Source organism: Phyllostomus discolor, chromosome 3, assembly GCF_004126475.2.
Source record: "Phyllostomus discolor isolate MPI-MPIP mPhyDis1 chromosome 3, mPhyDis1.pri.v3, whole genome shotgun sequence".
NCBI classification, from domain to species: domain Eukaryota; kingdom Metazoa; phylum Chordata; class Mammalia; order Chiroptera; family Phyllostomidae; genus Phyllostomus; species Phyllostomus discolor.
The window spans coordinates 40,271,926-40,297,830 of NC_040905.2; the positions used below are offsets into that span (position 1 = coordinate 40,271,926).

At 44.4% G+C, this 25,905-nt stretch overlaps 1 non-coding gene and 1 pseudogene across 1 annotated transcript; both read left to right on the plus strand.

Moving 5' to 3' along the window:
- The first annotated feature begins 5,711 nt into the window (after window positions 1-5,711).
- LOC114514577 lies at window positions 5,712-5,802 on the plus strand (annotated as a pseudogene).
- Window positions 5,803-19,000: 13,198 nt separating this feature from the next.
- On the plus strand, window positions 19,001-19,137 carry LOC114514402. Its single transcript, XR_003686052.1, has one exon. It is a non-coding gene; the product is annotated as a small nucleolar RNA SNORA8 (small nucleolar RNA).
- Window positions 19,138-25,905: the final 6,768 nt, after the last annotated feature.

Genomic DNA, 25,905 nt, shown 5'->3' on the forward strand with positions numbered 1-25,905 from the left:
CGGAGAACGTTTGTGAGAATAACGCCCAGGAAGGAGGGATGAGAACCAGGCTAGAGGGGCCAGGAGAAATTCCCATCATGAAAGGAGGCTCAACCTATTTGTTGGTTTCTCATTCTCTACTCTCAGCCTAGCCTGAGTGGCTTTCATGTTTAAATGTAAAACTGTGGCAAGAAGAGAGTCGGTGATTTTCAGTGCTTTCTTACTGGGATAGTTTCATAGAATATATTTCTTTTGCTGTTTGACTGCTAACATCTTTCTTTAGATGGGAAGTATCACAGACCAACCAGCAGGCAATTAACTCTTTACAGTTGACTTTTGTTTTCCTCTCATCTCATGACAGCTGTCATTTAAGATCAATATTATTAAGCACCTAGTGATAGCTCTAGGCTAGGAAGATGTAATATACAAACATGATTAAGACGTGCTTCCTACCCTCAAAGCTGTGGTGCATACATCTGTCCAGAAGGTACCCAGCCATGTAATATGAAAAATAGAGACATTTATAGAAGAAGATATAAGAAACATTGTGCATAGGACAATGACACCTCAGCCCCCTTCAAAATAGGCACCTTGGGACCTCACACACATCTCCCAGTTGCCATCAGTTGCCCTGTTGTATTCTCCTGAATCTCATCGATACTCTGAAATCTCTTCCTTTTCAAAGATGATTTTAGTTTTGGGAAAAGCCAGAAGTTGCTAGGTGCCAAATTTGGACTGCAAAGGAGCTGAGTCACCTGGGTGATTTGATGCTTCACCAAAAACTATGCACGAGACATGACACATGAGCAGGTATGTTGTGATGAAGCTGCCAATCACCAGTTGCCCATAGGAACATCCCAATAGTTTCATGGAAGAATGTGTAAGCCTAATGAAAAATTTGATGCAGATTCGTTGCTCTACTTACTGAATCATTTTGAATGTGTCAGCCACACAGTACACATACTCACTCAATAGCATCTACCACCCCCACTGACTAGTAGAATGAAGTTGTCATTATTCACGCATGCATATTCCAGTCCACTCTCCTTGACTATCAGGTTACATTGATATTGTGCAAACCATTCTTTTTATATTAACAAATGGCTGGACCTTTTCCAGACAGACCTTCATATATACAATGGAATACTACCTGGCCATAAAAAAGAATAAAATCTTAGTATTTGTGACAACAGGGATGGGCCTAGAAAGTATTATGCTCAATGAAATAAGTCAGTCAGAGAAAGACAGATACCATATGATTGTACTTATTTGTGGAATCTAATGAACAAACAAAATTGAAACAGACTCAGACACAGAGTGCAGACTGGTGGTTACCACAGATGAGGGGGGTTGGGGAATGAGGTGAAAAAAATTAAGGAATTAATGAGTACAAACTGGTAGTTAAAAAATAGTCATGGAGATGTAAAGTACAGCATAGGGAATACAGTCAGTAATATTGTAATAATTATGTGTATACCAGGTGGGTACTAGAAGTATTGGAGGGAATACATTGTAAAGTACATGATTTTTCCAACCTCTATCTGAAACCAATACAAAATAATATTGAAAGAAACCTGTAATTGAAAAATAGAAATAAAAAATGCAAAGAAAAAGACACGCTTGCTACTCTCAATGAATACATGATCTAGTAGAAAATAAATATAAGGTTGTGCTATAACCTTTAATGTGTTCTTGAAAACATTATTTTGCAACAGCTATGAAGTAGGAAAGGCAGATGATGGTTTGACATGAAGAATGATGAAACAGAAACTCGGAGCTACTGAGTTCGCACTTGCACGGCTAATAAGTGACAGACCAGAAGTGGGACCTGGCTCTGATTCCCTTTCTCACTTCCTACACCCACACTAGGTGCATCCCTCCCAGTCTAAGTTCGTTCCCAGAAGGAGAATGTATTCTGAAATTTACTGGGTCCGTTGTAGAAATGGAAGAAACTCACCAGCTCTTGGGAAAAAAAAATCACTGTGGTAGGCAGTAACTTTCCTCTTTATCTTTTCTTTTAAAAGGCAGTGTCCAGATCCACGTCAGCCTCATAAATCGTATCAGGATGATTTTCAGGGGAATTGTTCTCTAAAGGATGTTGAGCTTTTTTTTTTTTTTTTCCTGGGTTAGCTAGGCATGACTTCCTGTTTTCTGAAGCTTGTTATCTTATTTTTGTGTAGATTGTAAAGCAAATATTGCTTGTTAAAATAATTACTGATACCCTAGAGCAGCGGTCCCCAGCCTTTTTGGCACCAGGGACCAGTTTCATGGAAGACAATTTTTCCATGGATTGGGACAGGAGGTGGGGCTTAGGTGGTAATGCGAGTGGCATCCAGGGATGGGGAGGTGGGAGTTTGGGGATCCCTGCCCTACAGCTCAGTAAATGTTTCTTGTATGCACATTATTAGGCAAATTATATCACAAGTCTACTGTGATAAAGCTCACTATTTTTAAAGCCTATGTTGGCTTCTCCTCATAGGGGAAAGCTCAGTGAGGAAGATATAAAGCATGAATATACAAAATCTGTGAGGTGGTGTAATCATAGAGAATGGGGGCAGAGCAGAAGCTGAATTGCTTTTTGACACCTCCTAAACCAGGTTTTTACAGTGCAGCTTCATTCTTTTCATTCAAGGCTTTATATGTTCCATAAGGACCATCAGCCATAGTAAAGGGTATGTGTACTTCTGAGCCCTGAGCCACAAAGAAGAGAAATGGAGAGAAGGCGGTGGCATTATTGAGCTGCTGATCAAACAGCTCCCCAAGTCTGCCTTACTTCTGCACTTGCCTCCTTATCGTTGGGTCAGAGTGAATCCAGGCTCTCGATTATTTGAACAGAACCCCAAACAGAACAAATGGGAGGCCACTTATGTATACTCAATTAGCAGAAGTAATTCAGAGCTGGACAGTGCTGGGGTTTCTGTCTTAGTGCCAAAGTTCTGTAGTGCTGTATGCAGCTTGTCAAAATATGTGGAGGTCTTTCCTCTGCTCTGATGACAAATAAAGGTATGAAAGTTTTGTGGGTATTAGATTGTGACCAAAAGCCATGGTGGTTGATACAAGTTAACCAGTATCTGGCATGGAGCCTGGCATGGCTGTTTAATAAATATTTGTTGACTGATAATATAGTTGTCATTATTATGTCTCTTTTAAAACCATCACCATGGCATTAAATACTTGTTCTCTGAAAGCTTACCAGGTTTCAATATGTCTTGTCATATTACTTGGTATTGTTTGATAAATAATAGCATTGTTGTTTGAGAATAATAATAATAGTTACCATTTATTATTTTCTAGATGCTGGGATCTATTTTAGGTGTATTGTATACATCATTTCATGTTGTTAGAATTTTATATGGTATTATTATTATTATTATTTTTAAATATATTTTATTGATTATGCTATTACAGCTGTCCCATTTTCCCCCCTTAATTCCCCTCCACCCTGCACATCCTCTCCCACCCACATTCCCTCCTTCAGTCATGTCCATGTTTGGTAAGTTCTTTAGCTTCTACATTTCCCATACTATTCTTGCCCTCCCCCTGTCTATTTTCTACCTACCATCTATGCTACTTATTCTCTGTACTTTCCCCCCCTCTTCTCCTCCCACTCCCCTGTTGCTAAACCTCCATGTGATCTCCATTTCTGTGGTTCTGATCCTGTTCTAGTTGTTTGCTTAGTTTGTTTTTGTTTTTGTTTTAGGTGTGGTTGTTAGTAATTGTGAGTTTGCTGTCATTTCACTATACATGTTTTTGATCTTCTTTTTCTTAGATAAGTCCCTTTAACATTTCATAAAATAAGGGCTTGGTGATGATGAACTCCTTTAACTTGACCTTATCTGAGAAGCACTTGATCTGCCCTTCTATTCTAAGAGAAAGCTTTGCTGGATAAAGCAATCTTGGATGTAGGTCCTTGTCTTTCATGACTTGGAATACTTCTTTCCAGCCCCTTCTTGCCTGCAAGGTCTCTTTTGAGAAATCAGCTGAGAGTCTGATGGGAACTCATTTGTAGGTGACTGTCTCCTTATCTCTTGCTGCTTCTAGAATTCTCTGCTTCATTTTAATCTTGGGTAATGTAATTATGATGTGCCTTGGTGTGTTCCTCCTTGGGTCCAACTTCTTTGGGACTCTCTGAGCTTTCTGGACTTCCTGGAAGTCCATTTCCTTTGCCAGATTGGGGAAGTTCTCCTTTATTATTTGTTCAAATAAGTTTTCCACGTGTTCCTCTTCCCCTTCTGGTACCCCTATACTTTGGATGTTGGAATGTTTAAAGATGTCCTGGAGGTTCCTAAGCCTCTGCTCATTTTTTTGAATTCTTGTTTCTTCCTTCTTTTCTGTTTGGTTATTTCTTTCTTCCTTCTGGTCCACTCTATTGATTTGAGTCCCAGTTTTCTTCCCATCACCATTGGTTCCCTGTGCATTTTCCCTCATTTCACTTAGCATAGCCTTCATTTTTTCATCTAATTTATGACTAAAATCAACCAATTCTGTGAGCATCCTGATCACCAGTGCTTTGAACTGTGCATCTGATAGGTTGGCTATCTTTTGGTCTCTTAGTTGTATTGCTGTGGAGCTTTGATCTGTTCTTCTGTTTGGGCCTTTTTTTTTTTTTGTTCTTGTTGTGCCTATTACATAGTGAGGGGTGGAGCCTTAGGTGTTCCCCAGGGTGGGGCATCCCAGTAGCTGGGTTGTGACATTGTATGTGGGGGCGAGGTCCGAGAGGGAACATGGCATTTGCGCTGCTCTCTCTCAGATTTCAGTCCCTTCTGTCGCCTCCCACAAGCAAACTGGGCCCTCCTGGTGCTGATTCCCATGTGGGTGGGCTTGTGTGCATTCTAGGACCCTGTGGGTCTCTCCAATAACTCTCCTTTGAGGCTGGGAGTCTCTCTGGGTGCCTCAATCCCACAGGTGTTTTCAATCAGTGCCCCTAGGCTCTATTTTCTGGCTCTAGGACCCTGGGTTGCGTGGTCTGTCTCACTCTCCAATTTCACCTGGTTTATCTGCTCACGAATGTGGGACCGCTCAGTCAGACAGCCACCATGTGTGCAGTGCCTCCCTTCACAATTGCCACCACACTGGGTCTGCACGTTGCCACCCTGTGCCTGGGGTCTACGAGCCACTGCCTGCGTGCTCAGGGTCTGCCTGCTGTGGTCTTGCGTGCTGGGATGACTTATGTGCCCAGTGCCACCGCTTTTTGTTTCACAACCCCTCTCTGCCCAGCTGCTGGTCTCTGCCCTTCCTATTGGCCTAGATGAACATGTCTATTTTAACTCCTTGGTTGTCCGACTTCCATACAGTTCAGTTTTCTGTCAGTTCTGGTTGTTATTTTGTTTCTGAATTGTTGTCCTTCTTTTGGTTGTGTGAGGAGGCACAGTGTGTCTACCTATGCCTCCATCTTGGCCGGAAGTCCTTACATGGTATTATTATCCCCGTTTTATAAATGAGGAAATTGGAGCTCTTGTTGAAAATATTCTTAACTTTAATATATTCAAGTTTATAAATCTTTTATTATAGCCAGTGCTGTATACCTCTTCTTTAAGAAATCTTTCTCTACTCCTAAGGTCTAAAATACAGGGTCCTGTAGAAGTAAGTCTTGCTTGATTGTGGTTAGGGTATGTGAATGTCTTGCATAAGATGGACAGCAATTTGAACATTTCACCTAAAATGTCATATGCTGGGCTTGAGTGTGATATTGCTATGTTACAGAATTACATGCTTATGATTTTGTAATAAAAGACTTTGTAATAAAAAGGGGTGTTATTTGTACCCCACTTACACCTCAGCCCAGGCCCTTTGCCTGGTCTGTATTGTGAATGGGGGACATGGAAAAAAAAGCGGTGTTATTTGTGGTGGACCCTGTATTTTCACCTATATTTCTTTTAAAAATTTTAATATTTTGTTTTTGACATGTAAAACTTTAATTCATCTGGGGTTATTTTTTACATATGGGATCATTTAGGGATCCCTTTTAATCTTATTCCATGTGGAAAATCATTCTATTTTCTAGCTCTATATGGTTGAGTTTCTCCTTTCTCCACTGGTGTGTCTTGCTAACACTGACATACATCAATGATCCCTCTATGTATTCACATAATGAGGAATCAGGTAGCAGTTTAAATACATCACCTGTATGCAACAATATGAATGAATCATTGCAATATGGTGGACTAATGATGAGAATGTGTCCCGAACCAAGGAAACTGAATTCTGTCTATTTGAGGTCCTGGTGGTGGGGGGAACAGATAAACCCAAGGCTAAAAGAAGTTAAATGATTTGCCCAAGCTCACTTGGCTGGGAAAGTGGTAGAACTGGAATTCAAATCCAGTTCAACCAGCTCCAAATGCCAGGCTGTTCCACTAGGCAACATGGTACCATTAATTCACAATCTTTCCGGAAACATCATTCTTCATTAAGGTACCAGCACTTGAGATTCATTTATAATTTCTACTGGTAAACATAATAGCATATAAAATTAGAAGGCTGTAGATCTCACTCCCTTCCTGGATCCCCCACCTCAGTCTCTTCTAGGTTCCTTTCCATTAATGAAAATCCTTGATTTCTTGAATTTTTTTTGGATATGCTTGCATCTTTGCATCTTGATAGAAGAAGCACAAAACTTCCTTTGATCACTTCCACATCCCCTCTTAGCACTCAGTATATCCTGTCACAGTCCTCACTTGTTTGTGCACAGAAAGCTCTGTAGGAGCAGGGTCATCTGTCTTACTTACTGTAGTATCAAGCACAGTGACTAACACATAGCAGACCCTCAATATATATATTGGTCAAATGAATGAAGCAAGGTGATATACTTACATACTCCTAATTCACTATTTCTAGTTTCTGCCTCCCCCAGACTCCTGAAAGAGTTCTGTTTAGGCACGAGGAACTTTAATTGCTCATGTAGGGCAGCTGATGATTTAATGAGCCAGCTTTGTTGTCAGGCACATTGTGACCATGTGTTTCAGTTCTAGTAACTGGGTTCTGCTTCATTCTTAGTTAACAAACTTCTGCCTCTTTTCTCAGTTCCAGTAAACATGTCCTTACTCAGTTTTCCAGCAGTCTCCAGGGCCACAAGCCCTGCAAAGAGCCTTGGTCCTGTGACTGAGTCGTTGCCACCCTTACCACATGCCCCTGATGCAGTTCTACCTGCAACCTTGAACCCATGGACTTCTTCATGCAGCTGAAACTCAGACTCCCTGAAACGTGATATCATTCCTTTTTTAAAAAAAGATTTTATTTATTTATTTTTAGAGAGGGGAAGAAAGAGAGAAAGAAAGGGAGAGAAATATCAGTGCGTGGTTTCCTCTGGAGCGCCCCTTACTGAAGACCTGGCCTGCAACCCAGGCATGTGCCCTGTCTGAGAATCAAACCAGTGACCCTTTGGATAGCAGGCTGGCACTCAGTCCACTGAACCATGCCAGCCAGGGCATGATGTCATTCTTATTTTTTCCTTATGTTGGGGATCCCTAGAGAGCCACCCTATCCCACACATCTCTGGAGTCTGAGTCCCCTCTCTTCTCCATGCAAATGTTCATTCTGAAATACTGCCTTACCCCCCGAGGGATCCAGCCATGTCCAGGGTGTCTGTAGAATCACCTTAGACAAAACTATTGAGCCCTGGATACTTGTGTTCCATCAGGGGTAGGAGGGTGATGCAGGAAGCCAGGAGAGCAGCAGAGAGGAGAACCCCAGGAAACTGGCAGCAGCCACAGTGTTGTTCTAGGTCCCATACCTGGGAATGGGTGACCCAAGCTTAGGAGGGTGTGTATATGTGTTAGGGGGGAAGTATACGTTATTAGTCTTCTTATCCCCAATACCTTCCATACAGCCTGACACAAACAGGTAGCCAGTTAGTGGGTGTTATAAAATGGCATGAACACATTCCAGCCCAAACTGTGTCTGTAATACCCTGTGTGGCATTGAATTAATCAATATACATCTGAGTCTCAATTTTCCCATCTGTTAAGAGTGAATCATAGTGACTCTCATGTTGTTTCAAGCGTGAAATAATTTAACACATTTGGGGATGTGGCATTAATAATCTACACTATTTTTTCAGCATGTCCACCTGTTAGTAGGAAGTTTTAAATATGCATCCAGTTACACACACACACACACACACACGTGAGGTCTGTCTGTAAAAAGTCCAACTATTGTTAATATAATGAGAATGGTGGGTTTTTGTGCTATCAGTGTAACCTGGCAGCCAAGGAGAGTGGACTGGAATGCACATGTGTGAACAATGACCACTTCACTGTGCTAGTCCGTGGGGGTGGTAGATGCCATTGAGTGAGCATGTATACTGTTTGGCTGTCACACTCAAAATGACTGAGCGAGTAGAGCAATGAAACTACATCCAATGTTGCATTAAGCTTGAACATTCCTCTGTTGAAAGATTTAGAAGGCCACAGCTATGGGCAACTGGGGATTGGCACCTTCATCACGACAACATACCTTCTCATATATCATGTCTTGTACAGAGTTTTTTGGTGAAACACCAGATCATTCAGGTGACTCAGCCCCCCTACAGCCCAGATTTGGTGCCCAACGATTTCTGACTTTTCCCAAACTAAAATCACTTTTGAAAGGGTATAGATTTCAAACTGTCAATGAGATTCAGGAAAACATGATGGGGAAGTGGATGGTGACTGGGAGAACTGTGTGAGGTCCCAAGGCACTACTTTGAAGGGGACTGAGGCATCGTTGTCCTGTGTACAATGTTTCTTGTATCTTGTATCTTCTTCAATGAATGTCACTGTTTTTCATGTTACATGGCTGGATACCTTTTTGACAGACCTTGTATATCTCTCACATGTTCTTTCTATATTTACACAGTATATATTTTTAATGGATGAGGCAAAAATAGACATCTTGTAATCCAATAAGTAATCTTGTGTACCCTTGGGGTGTGTTGATTTTACTTTGGAGATCGTGACTTTATAGTCTGACAAACACTTATGGGGGAAAAGATTAAATGTTGACCTGCTTTTACTGACAATACTTCTGACACCAAATGCATTGTGTCTTTTTCAACACCACTGTAACTCTCTAACACCCACAATTCCATTCAGTTTTGCCTATCTACTTGAAGTTGGTGTTCAATCCCACAGGTTAAGGGCTTAGTCCTACAAGACCACCCCCACTTCAGATGCCAGTACAAGTCCCAGTCTGTCACTGGTGCTTTGGACCAACCAGTTATAAATTCAGGGGGTTCCCACACCCCCTCCCTAGGTTGGATAATTTGCTAGAATGACTCACAGAATTCAGGAAACTGCTTTACTTACTATTTCTGGTTAATTATGAAGGATATAACTCAAGACCAGCAATGGAAGGGACAGGTAGGGCAAGGATTGGGGGAAGGAATGTGGAGCTTCGCTGCCCTCTGAAGGAAGGCTCAGCACCTTCCCAGCACCTTGATGTGTTCACCAGCCTGGAAACTCTCCAGACCACATTATTCAGGGGTTTTATGGAGGCTTTATTACATAGGCATAAATCATTAAGTCATTCCCCATTGGTAATTGAACGCAATCTCTAGCCCCTTTCTCCTCCCCAGAGGTGATTGGGGGTGGGGGTGGGGCGGCTGAAAGTTCCAAAGCTCTGATCACATGTTGTTTTTCTGGCCACCAGTTCCCATGCTGAAACTATCTAGGGGCTCATCAAGAGTCACCTCATTAGTGTAAACTCAGCTGAAGTTGACAGGGGCTTGTTATGAATAACAAAAGATGCGCCTACTCGGGAAATTCTGAAGGTTTTAGAAGCTCTGTGTCAGGAACCAGGGACAAAGACCAAATACATACTTCTTATTATATCAGAGATGTCTATGCATTGCTGTTCATGTGAGAATTTTAGTGGCTAAGAGGTAATGCCCCTTCCCACTGACATCTACCTGAGCAATTAAGTGCCTCATCTCAGTGGTAAAAATACACACCACTCCCCCCATCCCGTAGGATTTGGTGAAGTTACTTGCATATTAAATTTTAAAATGCTGATCATAAACATTTATATTTTTTTCTGAGTTGGCTTTCAAGCAGAAAAGGTTGCTCACCACCAGTTTAATGTCACTAGTTACCACATGTGTTTCTTGGGGATGTAAATTCTTGGGCTTGTTAAAGCAAAATGCTCCCTAGTGTGCTATGAACAGATGTTGTGGAGGCATTACCCACATCAACATAGAAAATTTCACTCTTCTTGCTTGTCAGAGCAGTTATATTGCAGATAAGCTGGGGTCTGCTCATTCTTTCATTTAGCAAAGACCTACTGAGTGCCAGGCGCTGGGCTAGTCCCTGGAAATGAAAGATATAACATGAGCGATGTGGTCTTTGCCTTTGTGGTGTGTGCACGCTAACTGAGGTGAAAGGCAACAACAACAAAGGAAACAATTACAGATAGGGTGAATTTATGCAAAAAAATGCCCTCAATGCTGAGATAGTGAGCTGGGGGTCTGGGGGAGGCATGGAACCTCCTGAGAGGCAAGGAAGTTCCTCAAAAGAAGGGCCATGTCAGCCCTAGCTGAAGGTTGAGAAGCCTTAGGAAGAGAGGCTATGCAGACCCATGGGACAGGGGGGTGGAAAGCACAAGGTGGGAACGAGTTTGGGGAGCTTGATGACTGAAATAAGGCTGGTGTGGTTGGAGAGTGTTGAGCTCAGTGGGGAGGAGCACAGTGCATGGTTGGAGAGGAAGCTAAGGGCCCTATGAGCAGAAAGGTTAGAGACTCATGTGACGCAGGAAAGTAGATACCCATATCATGGCTTACCTTCTTAAGGTATGGGAAGAATTTGGGATTTTATTTTAAGTGCAGTAAGAGGACATTGAAGGGGAAGGGAGGCCATATGTAGGAAATATGCTGTGAATAATGAACTTGCAAGCATGGAATTGGGGGACCCTATACCTGTCAGTAGGTATAGTGGGGATCGGTCAAACCACAGGTATACTGCAGAAATGTAACTTATCTATTTCTTTTTTAAAATAACAATTTAGCTTTTGAATCCCCATTCTTCTGGGTGGCAGAAACTTCATCTGGAGCTTTAAAAGTCTAGATTCCAGGCAATTCAATACTAACACAGTCAGTTCAGTACTCCTTTATCATTTGGAGATTTTCCTCCTCCTCTTTCTCCTTCTCTGCCCGGCCCCCTCACCCCTGCCCAAGGGTGTTTTAAGTTCTGGGGTTTTAAAATTTTATTTTATTGATTATGCTATTACAGTTGTCCCATTTCCCCCCTTCATTCCCCTCCACCCTGCACACCCTCTCCCACCCACATTCCCTCTTTTTAGTTCATGTCCATGTGTCATAAGTTCTTTAGCTTCTACATTTCCTGTACTATTCTTGCCCTCCCCCTGTCTATTTTCTACCTATCATCTATGCTACTTATTCTCCGTACCTTTTCCCCCTCTCTCCTCCTACTTCCCTGTTGCTAAACCTCCATGTGATCTCCATTTCTATGGTTCTGTTCCTGTTCTAGTTGTTTGCTTAGTGTGTTTTTGTTTTTGTTTTAGGTGCGGTTGTTAATAATTGTGAGTTTGCTGTCATTTTACTATACATATTTTTAATCTTCTTTTTCTTAGATAAGTCCCTCTATAATTTCATGTAATAAGGGCTTGGTGATGATGCACTCCTTTAACTCATAGAAGTGCTTTATCTGCACTTCCATTCTAAAAGAAAGCTTTGCTGGATAGAGCAATGTTGGATGTAGGTCTTTGTCTTTCATGACTTGGAATACTTCTTTCCAGCCCCTTCTTGCCTGCAAGGTCTCTTTTGAGAAATCAGCTGAGAGTCTGATGGGAACTCATTTGTAGGTGACTGTCTCCTTATCTCTTGCTGCTTCTAGAATTCTCTGCTTCATTTTAATCTTGGGTAATGTAATTATGATATGCCTTGGTGTGTTCCTCCTTGGGTCTAACTTCTCTGGGACTTTCTGAGCTTTCTGGACTTCCTGGAAGTCTATTTCCTTTGCCAGATTGGGGGAGTTCTCCTTTATTCCTTTTTCAAATAACTTTTCCATGTGTTGCTCTTCCTCTTCCCCTTCTGGTACCCCTATACTTTGGATGTTGGAACGTTTAAAGATGTCCTGGAGGTTCCTATGCCTCTGCTCATTTTTTTTGAATTCTTGTTTCTTCCTTCTTTTCTGTTTGGTTATTTCTTTCTTCCTTCTGGTCCACTTTATTGTTTTGAGTCCCAGTTTTCTTCCCATCACTATTGGTTCCCTGTGCGTTTTCCTTCATTTCACTTAGCGTAGCCTTCATTTTTTCATCTAATTTGTGATCAAAATCAACCAATTCTGTGAGCATCCTGATCACCAGTGCTTTGAACTGTGTATCTGATAGGTTGGCTATATTTTGGTCTCTTAGTTGTATTTACTGTGGAGCTTTGATCTGTTCTACCATTCGGGCCTTTTTTTTTTTGGTCTTGTTGTGCCTGTTACATAGTGAGGGGTGGAGCCTTAGGTGTTCCCCAGGGTGGGGCATCCCAGTAGCTGGGTTGTGACAATGTATGTGGGGGCAGGGTCTGAGAGGGAACAATGGCATTTGCTCTGCTCTCTCTGGGACTTCAGTCCCTTCTGTTGCTTCCCACAAGCAAACTGGGCCCTCCTGGTGCTGATTCCCATGTGGGTGGGCTTGTGTACATTCTAGGACCCTGTGGTTCTCTCCAATAACTCTCCTTTGAGGCTGGGAGTCTCTCTGGGCACCTCAACCCCCGCAGGTGTTTTCAATCAGTGCCCCTAGGCTCTATTTTCTGGCACTAGGACCCTGGGTTGTGTGGTCTGTCTCACTCCCCAATTTCACCTGGTTTATCTGCACGTGAATGTGGGATCCCTTGGTCAGCCAGCCACCCTGGGTGCCTCAGTGGGTCTGCTGGCTGCCACCCTGTGCCCAGGGCCTGCCTGCCACTGCCTGTGTGCCGGGGGTCCATCAGCTGCTGGTTTTTTCTTCTTTTTTTTTTTTCTTTTTTTGCTGTGACCCTTCTTCACCTGGCACCCAGCTCCTCCCCTCCTACCTGTCTGGATGAATGTGTCTAACTCCTTCGTTGTTGGACTTCTGTACAGTTCAATTTTCTGTTAGTTCTGGTTGTTTTTTTTGTTTCTGAATTTTTGTTGTCCTTAATTTGGTTGTGTGAGGAAACACAGTGTGTCTACCTATGCCTCCTTCTTGGCTGGATGTCTGGGGTTTTTTTACGTACCCCTCATGGCCTGGAGGAAATGGATTGTGCTCTTCATCAGCCTCTGGACCCAGTGGGCTCCCTGAAATGAACAGTATCTTTTGTAATTTCTTTATTTTTTCTTACTCTTATCAGGTTCTTGAAAATCAAAAATGCCTTGGCTGGGGAGTCTACTGATTGTGCCACAAATCTTTAAAAATATACTTAAAAATTCAGTTGAATTCTGTCTCCTCCTTTTACTGAGGTGGGTGCAAATACATGCCACGTGGAGCTGTGAGTGGGTGCTACTGACTTTTTGGGCACAGGGTTGGAGGGAGGAAAAGAGGTGTGGGGCAGGTGCAACAAGAAATAATGCTGGCTGCCCTGACGGTGTGGCTCAGTTGGTTGGGCAACAGAATTTGGATGAAAGGCAAGAGGTGTCCTCAGGTCAGAGGTAGCCTTCAGTTAAAACAAGGACGCAGAGTATTTAGTGAAAAGGGTAAGGACTGGGGGACTTGTTTTTCATGGAGTGTGTGTTCTGGGAAATCTTGGAAGTTAGTCTTGTGAGAGGAGATAAGGTCGGAGCAATGAAAAATCAAGTTGTCAGAGAAGATAATCAGAGGATCTTGCATCCTGGACAGGCACAAGGCTACAGGACTGAGAGGCTTAGTGGGCTCCCGTGGCCATGAGGTGTCCACCTCCGGTAGCCTGGGAAGGACTCGGGCCTCCAGTAGGAGCTTTGACTGGAGAACCAGGGATTCCCTTCAGCCACCTCTTGTGATGGAAAGAGCATTTATGACATTGTGGCCTCTTCAGTAAAAATGACTGTCATAGGCACTGTCCAGCTTTGGGTCCCTCAGAGCACCTTATGCTTTACCTGGCCCCTAGCAGGCACTTAGGGAATATGTAATGAATGAATAAAACATGCTTTCCCACTGTACAGTTTGCTAAGACTGTATCTGGTGGCTTGAACAATAGAAATCTGTCTCACAGTTCTGGAGGCTGAAAGTGCGAGATCAAGGTGTCCTCAGGGTTGGTTCCTTCTGAGAGCTGTGAGGGGGCATCAGATCTGTGCCTTTCTCTCAGCTTCTGGTGGTTTGCCGGCAGGCTTTGGTGTTTGCTGGCTTGTAGCTGCCTCACCCTGATCTCTGCCTTCATGTTCAATGGCATCCTTCCTGCGTCTCTGTCTTCACAAGGCCGCCTCCTTCCTCTTTCTCCTCCTCCTTCTTTTCTTTCTTCTTGTCCTTCTTCTTCTGGCAAAATTAGTCACTCTTATTTAAAAGAAACATTAAAAATCAGTGTGCCAAATTAAATTTTATGATTAAATACACATAAAAGGAACATGCATACTTTACATTGAAACCCACATGCAAAGTTGGTTAATTACATGACAATAAAAGAACTGGCAAAACAGAGAACTTGCTGCTGCAGAATTTAAATGTTTGCAACCTGAAATCAAAACCATAAATTAGGTTTCTTTAAAGGGAATTAAAAAAATTAAATATAGACTTCAAGTAGTACTAATAGCATTGAGCCCATAACCTATTTTAGCTACCAAATGCTAAAAAATGTTATATTCTTTTTATTCTCAAAACAGTAGTGTGCAGCTTGCTGTTCTTACAAAAGTTAGGGAGAGAAAAATGTGGTGAGACGGGGAAGTGGAAACAGGGCTGAGACATCCTGCTCTCTCTGTTAAGATGTTAAATGGTTCCTGTCTTATCCTCTGAATTAAGTGACACTTTCTTCTGTGACCAATTTTTAGTCCATGCTTTTCTCTGTTCCCTGCACACAGCAGAGGAACTCTGTTTTCACTGGGAGTTTCACCAGGGGACCTCAGCACCCTACTCGCTGGGTGGGCCTGGCACTTGCCTCAGCTCCAACAGCACCATCAGAGAGACGGGAGGTCAGCACGGGCGCATACACGACCAACCACAGCATTACGACAGGCACCAAGAGGACCGTGACAGGGGACTCACGGAGGAAGTGCCCACCTGTGTTGTCTAACACAGCTGTGTCTCTTTTCTGTGTGTTCAGATGGGAGAAGATTCCTTTCTCACTTTCTGAGACAAGCTGCTGGTTGGTATTATTATTCTATTTAAGTCTGGTTATAATGCAGGAGCTGACATTTTACACATCTGTTCATTTCTCCATTCTAGACTCAGCGAAAATGATGGAATCTGTTCCAAGCACAAATTTCTATTTGTTCATCCTTTTCTCCACCCAGGCCCTAAGTTTGCATGGAGCCCTGACTGTAGGTGTAAGGAAGCAGTGAACCACTAAAGCTGGTGTCACGGTTGAATGCAGGTGACAAACTGGCAGTCAGGGCCAGGCTGCTCAGAGCAACTGGAGTGTCTTTGGTGCCTTGATGATTATTCTTCCCTTAATACTGGAAATGCAAAACCTTGCTCAGGAAAACAACCTCCCATGACTGTGAGACCAAGGTCCCTGGGCAGTCCCTTCGGCACAAGGCCATCTTCTAATGAAGACACTAGTCATGTTGGATGAAGGGCCTACCCTACTCCAGTGTGACCTTATTTTAACTAATTATATCTGCCCTGATCTTATTTCCAAGTAAGGTACTTTCTGAGGTACTTACTGGCAGTTAGAACTTTAGCCTATGAGCATTTTGGGGACAGAGTTCAAACCCTAGCACTGGTCTTTTTGAAATCTACCCCATCAGAGTGTCCATAAATACTATCTCTGAAACAGGACTTAAAGCCACCCACTTGTCCCCAGGTCCTCTTCTCATCCCCAGTCCGGGCTGCTGTCAGCACTCACTGGAACTACTGCTATAGCCCATGGAATTGGGTTCACATGTCTCATGTGCAGAAATGTATATTTTTAAATGTTCCTTAGCTTTACTGAATTTCTACCTCCTGTCACCATGGTGACTGATGCAGGAAGCTCAATATTGTCATGCCCAGGTCAGCTCAGTGAAATTCAGTGATTTCTCAGTTAACTCGGGATTAAGTCATATTCAAGGATTTCTCCTTCCCTCCCTCCCTCCTTTTCTGTGGCAAGGCAAGGCTATCCCTGTGGGGACCACGGCATGGAGCAGTGGCACTGAGGGGGCATCTGGATGCTTGGTCACTCTGGGATGACATCTGTATTCTGCAGTGCTATCTCGATGGTGGGATTTAGTGAAGACCCTCCCCTCCCCAACCCCTGCACTGGTATTTGTTGAAGCAACCTGGGCCCACATCTCGGAACCATGCTGCTGTCTATTCTGCATCTTATCCTCACATGTGCATACTTAGCAAGCTCGTTTTCTGGAACCCGGGAGACTTTGGCTAGTCTTCCCATAGCTGCTGGGATCTGTAGGACCCTGGAGGGCTGCCCCTTGGCCCAGAGGCCTGGACACTTTGAAGAGCGATCCGTCCTCTGTGGGTTTGTCTGCATTTGGCTGGCCGTGGAGTTGGGTTTATCAAACTAGGCTCTGGAAAGGGGGGAGTGAAAGCAGCCAGAGCCAATGCCTCCACCCCAGGTTCCCTGGGAGTGATGGTCATCCTAGTCAGGGGCTCCCCTGTCAGCTTGAAGGATGCATGATCCTGGCCACTTGTTCATGTGTTCACTAGATGGTGAAAAAAGTTACCATGTTGAAACACAAAACCACTTTTTTTCCTTAGGAGGTACTAGACAATGGATCTGAACTGCATTTTAACTTTTAGAAAGAGCAGAGATAGATCAGGAGGTTTTAGACCATGGGGGAGGAAAGATGTATTTTCCTGGTGGGAGTTTCTTTTGGGGTTCAGGGTATAAGCTGCTCTGTGAACGTTGGTCACGTGCTCTAACTACTGTAATGAAATGGCAGGGTCTTGCTACCTTCTTTCTGTTTCGCTCCACGCCAGTGTGGGGTGGGGAAGGGGTGACATCATTATTTTCTGTCTCTAGGTCAAGCGGGTGCCAACCTGAAGGCCTGCTCCTATGTTCCACAATTAGGTCTCACTTTGTGGGACAGATTTTCCAATGTGCCATTCTATTCTGAGCATAGCACTTTCATTTTTATGGAGGAAACTGAGAGAAGTCTAGCAAGTCTGAAATCGTAGGTGAGTTGGCAGGGAATAGTGACCTCCTTGTTTCTAAAATGCACCAGGGGAAAAATAAAACCATACACGAGTAGGACCCACACACCAAAAATCAATATTACTTTCAGAGTGGTATTTCATGGAATGAGCAGCAATACAGAGGGCTGAGTTCCAGGGCGACGCCAGAACAACTGGTTACCTTGGTTCGCGGTTTGTGAAATGGGAAACAACAACAACGCCAATGAAATCAAAGCTAGTTAATGAAGCTCCCAACAGCAGTAACTGATAGCATTGTTTTGAGCATGCTGTGCTGGGCACTGTTCTTCACAGCAACCCTTGGAGGTAGGTTTATTATTCTGATTTTACAGGTAGAGGAAACTGAGGCAGAAGGAAGCTCAGAAAGTTGCCCAAGTCTGTGCAGCCCGGCAGCGCAGGGCGGGGACTGGGACTGAGGTGGTCTGACCCTCGTAGGCCGGGCCGCACCCAGGTTCTCATCTGGCCGCTATCCCACAGTCCCGCACAGCGCTGGTGAGGAGGGCTGGTCTCCCTCTGCTAGAAGGGAAGTGAAGTGTTTCTGGAAAAGTGCATTTTCTTGAGAAGGGACCTCTGTAAAAGTCCAAATCTAATGTTAGCCACTTGATGAAGTCTTTCCATAAACATCTCTCTTCTCCAATCTGAAACAGAGTACAAAAATGGACGTAACTGTTTATGCCCTAGCGTGTTTAACCTAACATGCATACTGTGAGCCAAACCGTCCAAGTGCTTTGCCTGTGTCATTGCCCCTTGAGTCTCCTACCAAGTAGATAGACAGGCGCTGACACTGACCCCCCTTTCTGATAATAAAAGTGGGGCACAGAGAGGTGAAGTGATTGGCCCTGGGTCCCAGAGCCAAGACCCAGTTGGAATTTGAACTCAGGCTCTGAATTCATAGCCTGCGCTCTGACTGGCTGGGAGTCCTGAATGAGGCCCAGGGGACCGCTCAGTGTCATGATGGCAGTGGGCATCTTTACTGATCCCCTTAGCCCCTGAGTGTGCACCAAGCACTGTGCTGGGAGCTGTGTGAGTCTCAGCTCCCTCAGTCCACTCCAGCCTCAGAGGCAGGTGCTTCTGTAATTCCGTTTTATTGCTTAGGGAACGAAGACTGAGAGGTTGAGTGACTTCCCAACATCACTTAGCTAATAAGTGGCAAGAGTCGAGGTTCAAATTCATGTCTGTAGCACCAAAACTCATGCCTCAACCCTACCTTTCAATGCTGGCCTCAGTGAAAAGATCTTCAAAGGTTACTGGTGATTAGCATGAGGTTGCCATCCTGGGGGACTGGGCACAAGCTACTCTGCTGTCATCATCCCGTTCCACTGCTTCTGCTTGTCCCAGAGGCACAAGTCTAGACTCTCTCTCTCTTAGCAATTTGCTGTCTCTATTAATAATTCCCTGCCTGGATGAGTAGAGGCTGAGAGTGCTGGTTGGTGTTGAATTCACTTCAACATCAGGCTGAGCCTGTCACCTGGGACATGGTACCACAGCAGGGAGCAGAGTGATTGATTTGGGGGTTTGATACAGGCACAATGGACGAGTCCGAAGGGAGTCAGCTGGTTAAAGTCCAAAGTAAAGGCAGGTGAGGACCAAGAGGCATTCAATAATCATCTGAGGCAGGTGTAGGGCCAGACGTTGTTTATTATTCCATGTCACAGACATTCTGTCTTGCTTCCTTCATGCTGGCAATGCCCTCTGTCTGCAGCAAGGCCTGAAAATGCCAGTGGCTTACTTTTCCAGACTCCTTTGCAGCTACAAGTAACTCTAGAACACAGTCCCAGCTAGTGAGATGTTAGGGGAAGTATGTTTTCTTTGTGATAAAAAGAGGGAGGATTGCACAGACGATATCTGCATTCAGCAGTTTATTCCTGCTGCGTGTGCAAAGGACAGTGTGATACAAATTCAGTATCTAGCATCACTGGTTTTCTTGGCTTTGTGCATGTTAAGCCTGGTATTTTTTTTTTTATTGACACAGTGTTCATACAGTTTCTTACTGTTCAGTTGGACGTAATCTTTGATAGGAACCATGCTTCTCTTTTTGTAGGGTATCGGTAATTGAGAAACCAGGCAGATTCATCTACTCTGACCCTAACTGTGACTGACTGACATGACAACTGGGTTGAGTACAAATTATTTTTAGAAAGGATTAAGATTCAAACTCAGGAGGAATTAAGGCAGTGGAAGGAATCAGAGCATGTGAAATTCCTTAAATAAAAATTTATTAGCTTTTTTTTTAAGAGGGAGATGCATGAGGACACTGTTTCTCTCGATCCCTCTTTTCCTTCTCTGGATTTTCTTGTGTGAGCTACCGATGCTTAGAGCTGTGACCATGAGGGACAAGACTTGGAGTGAAAGCTGAGCACAGCACCGTGGAAGAGCAGCAAAGTGGCGACATAGCTGAGCTGCTGAAACGGTGCTGGAAGCACCTACCTTTGCATTTTGTTTTCTGTGGAAAAATATGTTAACGCCACTCTTAGTCTTATATTAAAGCACCTTGTTGCTTGTACTACCAGACCGCTTACACCCCCATTCACCCGAGGCCCTGCCACATATGTGTGGAACCAGAGCCATGCACTGCAGACCTGGGTGGGCCTTGAGGTGAAGGAATGGGAAAGGGCACACTTGAGTGAGGCGGGAAGGAAAAGCCTGGTTGGTTGTGCTGTTGGATCCCTGACTGAAGGCATTCTCCTTTGCAACTGAGCTGCATTTCAAAGTTTTTGGTTAAATCATACCTTTTCCCTTCCTGCAGCCTTGAAGGTTTGTCAGGCTTCAAGACAATTTGTCTCTGGACAACTTCCTTTATTTTGCCATAATTGGCTTTTCTCACCACTAATGGGGCAGTTTTAACCTCGATTGAGAGACGTCCCATAACCTTTGCACAATCAGCTGGTCATCAGCGGCTGTTTGAACTATGCCACTTGCAAGCTCCAGGTGCCAGTCCTAAAGGCCAGAACATCCATGAACAGTTCGGCTGCCTGCTGACCATTCCCGAGGCAGAATCAGCACTTAGTAATTTTGCACAATTCTCCTCTTTTTGGGGGGCAGTGATTGGTGTTCAAAAAAAATCTCTTAGGAGCCGTTATTATTAGATAGCACAGCTCACAGGTAAGGTGGGGACCCCAGGAGCAGTCATGTGCCCCTTCTCACAGTAACGCCAGGGTGGTTGTTTCCATGTGGAGCAGGTCATATTCATGCTAACAGAAGGATATGCCTTCTTCATGTGAAATCAGACAGTGGTTGTTTTGGAGAAAAATTAGTCCTCATGCAGCAGGCATGAATCTCTATGTTAAAATTGAAGTGTTCAAGGAAGATAACTTTACGATTTTTTCCAGCTTTATTGAGACGTAATTGATGCTGTGTAAACTTAAGGCATACAATGTAATAATTTGGTGTATGTATATATTGTGGCGTGCTGACTACCACAGTAAGGTTAGTTAACACATCCTTCACCTCATGTAGCTACAATTGTTTCTTTTGCAGTATTAAGATCTGTTCTCTTAGCAACTTTCAAATATACAATAACTAGGTTTTAGAGGAGGAAAATAGGAAAAGAATGTGAAGCAAAAAATTTGGTAAAATATTTAATAACATAATATTTCACCAATGTAAATGTAAACAGAACTCAACAGCAGCGTTAACAAACATTAGTCCTCCCAAATTTGGGGGAAAAAGTGCATCTGATAGTCCAAAAAACACGGTAATTCTCTTTTTGCCTTTCCCTCCCCCAACACACAGAGGTACTTCCAGCTCAGCCGGGAAACACACTGTCGTTCCTGGAGTTATTCCACATCTGGGAGTCACCCAGTCCTAAGGTGTGGGCTCCGTTGGTCCTGGGACGCTGGCCCGCCGACGTGTGGCTTCTCATGGACGCCACTGCCCTGGTTCTCCCGGCCCTCAGATGTAGGGCTTCTCGGCTGCCTCTGTGCTGTGCCTGGCACATGGACGTCTTTGCCGAGGCTGACACTAGTTCAGTCTGCAGTCATGTTCCTCTAGAGTCTTTCTGCTTTTCATTGTTGCTTCCAGGACTTGGCTCCATTTGGTTCTTGGAACCCACAGAACTGTTGGTCTGTCTCCCTTCCTTTTCTTCTTTCTTTTCCCTTCCCTCCCTCCCTTCTATACCTCAACCCATACCTAAAGGGAAATGTTTTCCAAAATGGAGGAAATTCTCCCTTCACCTTTCTTCCAGAAACCCTGTCTATGCAGCAGGCATGAATCTTTAATACCCCTTTGCTAAGGGCTTAGGCTTTCAAAACAAAAGCAAGAAAGATATGCAGGTTGCTTTTGTTTCCATCCTGCCAGGTTTCTACCAACTTTTTAAATGCAAGGACTGGGGTTGCGGTGGGGGTGGAGGATAGGAAAAAAAAGATACAAAATGAAAAAAATCCATAGAGTACTATTTCAGAATCGAGCAACATTCCCTCCGTTGAGATGCGCTTCAGATGCGCTTCCCCGGAAGGTGGCTGGTACACTGCCGGGTGCAGCTCCCGCTGCGGGGGAGACAGAGCTCTGTGCACCTCTCCACCCCAGGACTCAGCAGAGTCTTCTCCTTTGAAACCGTGCAGGTCTGAGGTGCTGGATTTTCTCAGACAGGAAAACCGAGTGGGTGCCGGGAGGTGGGGGGCCTGGAGGTTTTTTCTCACCTGGGGAAGTTAGAGGTTCCTGAAGGAAAGATTGGGCTCTGGATCCAAGGCGCTTCCGAGGGAGCTGTGGCCGGTGGTCCAGGCTGGCACTGAGAAGAGATGCTGAGAGGGAACTGTACGGAGGGTTGTTTTTGCAGTGGACGGGGGTGGGGGTGGGGGAGTCCTGACGCCCGGTCTTCCTACAGCGCAGTTACGGGAGATCTACTTAGCCAGAGCTTGCCGTGTGCTTTGCTCCCAGAGTCAGGGAAATCCTGAAAGGTGGCATGGGACAGGATGGTGATGACTCCCCAGTTGCCTCTCGGGCTCCAGCCAAGGCAGAGTTGAAAAGGTGCTGGTTACCCCTGCCCGCTGGGTGGTGTGGAGGATTCTGTGGACTCGATATGGTCAAGATTTCTCATTCCTGAGACCTCATGAAGTTGAGGTTGCTGATTTATCTCATTTCCACAGGTGGACAAATGGCCTACAGGACAGGAAAGAGGCCAGCCACGCCTGGGCTGCATATCTATTTATTTAGCCAACACCTATTGAATAAAACTCATGTAGCAGCCAGGGAAATTACTTTTTCTGTTGTTATACAAAGGTTAGTCCTTGCCTTTGAGAAGTTCAAAGTTTGGTAGAAGAGATGAAATTATACACAGATAAGTATAGTTCTTAGCGTGTGTGTATGTGTGTGTGGTGACCATTTTCTCACTGTTCTCATGTCTCTGCCCCAGAATAACGCAGTTCTGACCCACCCTGCCTCCTTTGACTTGCTCCTCCCTGGAGTGGGGGAAGAGACTGACCTGTATTTTGCCACGGATGATGTGCACTTTGCTGCCCAAATTTTTGAAGGAAAAGAAAGGATGCACATTATACATGGGTAGTACTAATTCCATATCTATATAAATGTTTTTAATTCTTTTATTTATGCTTATGTTTTTTTATGCTTATGTGTTAAAAGTGTAACTCTGGAAAGCAATAACTATCCATATGCAAAAGTAATGCCCTGGAATATGATAATTGGTTTTGTTTTTAAATATAAATAAATAAATAATTGAAATTAAAAAATCAAAATTAAAGAATTTTTTTCCTGAGAGTTTGGGCCAAAAACATGGGTGTGCATTATACTTGGCAAAATACAGTACTCAGGAATTTGTAATACATGCAGGACCTGACTATTTAGGCAGGTCACTGACCTCTCTTCCCTTAGATTGTCAAATAAAACAGTGACCACGGCCAACTCAACAATAGCCATCCAGTGTGAATGAATCACAATTATACCTATGGTTTTTGTCAGATTAGCAAAAAAATATATATTTTGGTTTGAGTTTTAGTAGTTTATGTGTGCCATGAGATAAAAAAGGTTGAAAATTGCTTCTCTAGATCACTCTATTGGAGGGAGTGATGTGTTCATTTAAAGGTCACCCCAAATGGCCTGCCCCTGACACTGGAGCTCCACCTCTTCAACTTATGTGTATACTTCTCAATGGATTCCAAAATCGCTGGGTGGGGGTGGGGGTGGTAATGTATGTTTCCCTTAAGTCCTAGCACAGGGTAAGACTGTGACAGAACTATCAACAAAGGGCTGTAGGGCCAGAGAGGAAGGGACTAGTCAGGAATGCCTTCACAGAGGAGGTGACAAGAGCTGGGACTTGAATAGAAGGGCATTTGCCAGGTGGTGACCCAGAGGCTTGCCCGCCTACATCTGATTGGCCTTTGCCTGTGCCTCCTCCACCTTAGCACAGGGCTGGGCACCCTGCAGGGGCTTCCTAACTGTCTGTGGATGGAGAGAGGTTGAGCCCAGGAGGTCGCTCCCTGGAAGAGATGGATGACTCCTCAAAAACTTGGCAGGCTGCCTTCCTGTCATGCTCATCTCCCACCTCCGACAGTGCAAAGGCCACACGCATGGTGGAAAGCAAGAACCGCTGGCCCAGTCCATGAGTGACCTGTGGGTGAGCACAGGTGTGCAAATGCTGGTGGGAAACCCAGAAGGCAGAGATAAGAGGATAAGAGGGCTGGGTGTGAGGACAATCTAGAGAGAGTTTAGAAGTCAAGATGACTCAGGAGCTAAAAGCAAATGGCCTTTGAAGTGCGCACTTGATTTGGAAGAGAAACCAAGGAGGACAATTCAGTTCGATGACACACGGTTCAGACATCTACTACCAAGTGCCAACTTTGAGAGAAGATATTTACTGTGGATTGACAATGGGTAAAAGCGTTAAAGGGCTCTGGGAAATCCCAGTGTACAGGCAGAAAATCAACTCAGACTGAAAATAAAGGCCTGGAACATTATTGTTAAAAATTATTTTTCTGTGTTTAATCATTCTATACCCGAGAGCTGGGTTTTTCATTGATGTAATTAGAGATTACATTTTATTCTAGAGTACATTTTCCATGTCAAGTGGACAATGGCTCCAAAGAAGAGGGAGGGTGGAGCTTTGAGGAAAGAAGTTCTGATGCAGCGAAGGGGCGAAATTGGCTTCAGCAAAGGCACCCCTTTTGCCCCACACGTTACTTCCAAAGCATCAGGCAGCATGCATTAACTTTTGAAATGTAAGTGAAACCCTGTGATCACGTACCCCTTGGGATCTTCAAGAAATTTGGCCATGGTGAAATTTTGCCAGTTTAGTTCAAGTTCTCTCTCCCTCTCTCTCTTTCTCCCTCTCTCTCAGTAATAGAAATACTCAGATGAATGAGACAGTCTCCATCCTTACAAGGAGAGGCAGGTAAGACGACAATGACAATACAGCGCTGTGAACGAGGTAACAACAGGCTGCTAGCAGAGCACACAGGACAGGCTGCTAACCAAGCCCTGGACAGAGGTCACCGAAGGCTTTCAGGGAGGCCATGATGTCTGAGGTGAGTTTTCTAAGAGCATTTATCACAGTTAATTACTTGGTTGTGGATGTTAAGGTCCTCCGTGGAGCTGATGCTTCAAATCTGTCCCCCTCTTTACTTTGCTCTTGCCTTGGGGACCTCTTGCTCCTTAACTTTGGCCACCTGCCTGACTCATCCATTGCTACTATCATCAATATCAGCAGAGACCTGGATCCTACCCACTTCCTCATCCCTGATGGTTCCAGCTGTGACAATTGACCATAGTTATCTGCTTTGCTCCACAGCCTTGCTTCTTTGGGTCCTTGTGTGTTAATCAGGCTTCCCCAGGTTTGAGGATTAAAGCCATGCTCCAGAGTGGGGGCGGATTGTGAAGGTCACCAGAAGGAGGGAGATGGCAAATGTCTCAGCAGGCGAGCAGTCAGGACTCCTGGAGACCTGGACCATGGTTCTGGAGAGGACAGCTTGGTGCTCCCCTGTAATAGGGGTTCTGGTCCCTGGCTCAAGTGACTCTTGTGCTGGATGCTCTGCTTCTCTCATCTCCGAGTCGTCTGCTACCTCTGCTGCCATTTCTTCCCCTTGCCTCTTGCATTTAAGCACCCTTAAGGAGTTCCTTCTCCAATTCTGAATCTAGTTGGTATTTTTGGGTGTGGCACCTTTTCTTGACACAGATATGACGTGCCAGGAGCCACCCAGTGTCTGCTTTGCCCAGACAGAGTCCCTGCGCATGGCAGAAGCGTAGGTCTCCACTGACTGGTCCTGGGGATGAGTTCCCATTCCTGGCCACGCCTTAGCCTTCAGACTTCTAAGCACTCTAATCTTAGCTCCCAGAGTTGAGTCTGGTACTAGGATTCCTACAGAATCTACTCTGTGCCCCCAGTCATGCTTCTACCCTCACTCTGACATCACAGCTCACTGCCATTGGTGTTTACCTTCCCCAGCTAATATTGCTTTAAAACAACATCATCTTGCCTGTGGATGGGCCACAAGTGCTATTTTTTCTAGGGTCGGGGAAATGGGCAGCTCTGCCATGAAGGTTGGTAGCCTGCAAGGACACAGCCCAGCTTTGCCAACTCAGATGCTCAGGGCACTGGTGAGCTGCTTAGTGTGTTCCTTTGCCTTGGGAGACTTCATGTTACTTTCATCACTCTACCTGTTATAGTTCTAGGTCATAGTCCTTTTAAAAAGGTGTCTTTTGTGTTATGACACCCATGTTCAATTTTTGAAATAGGAAACATGAAGCCTCAGGTTAGGGGTCTGGGCCAGGCTCGAAACAAGGCAGGTC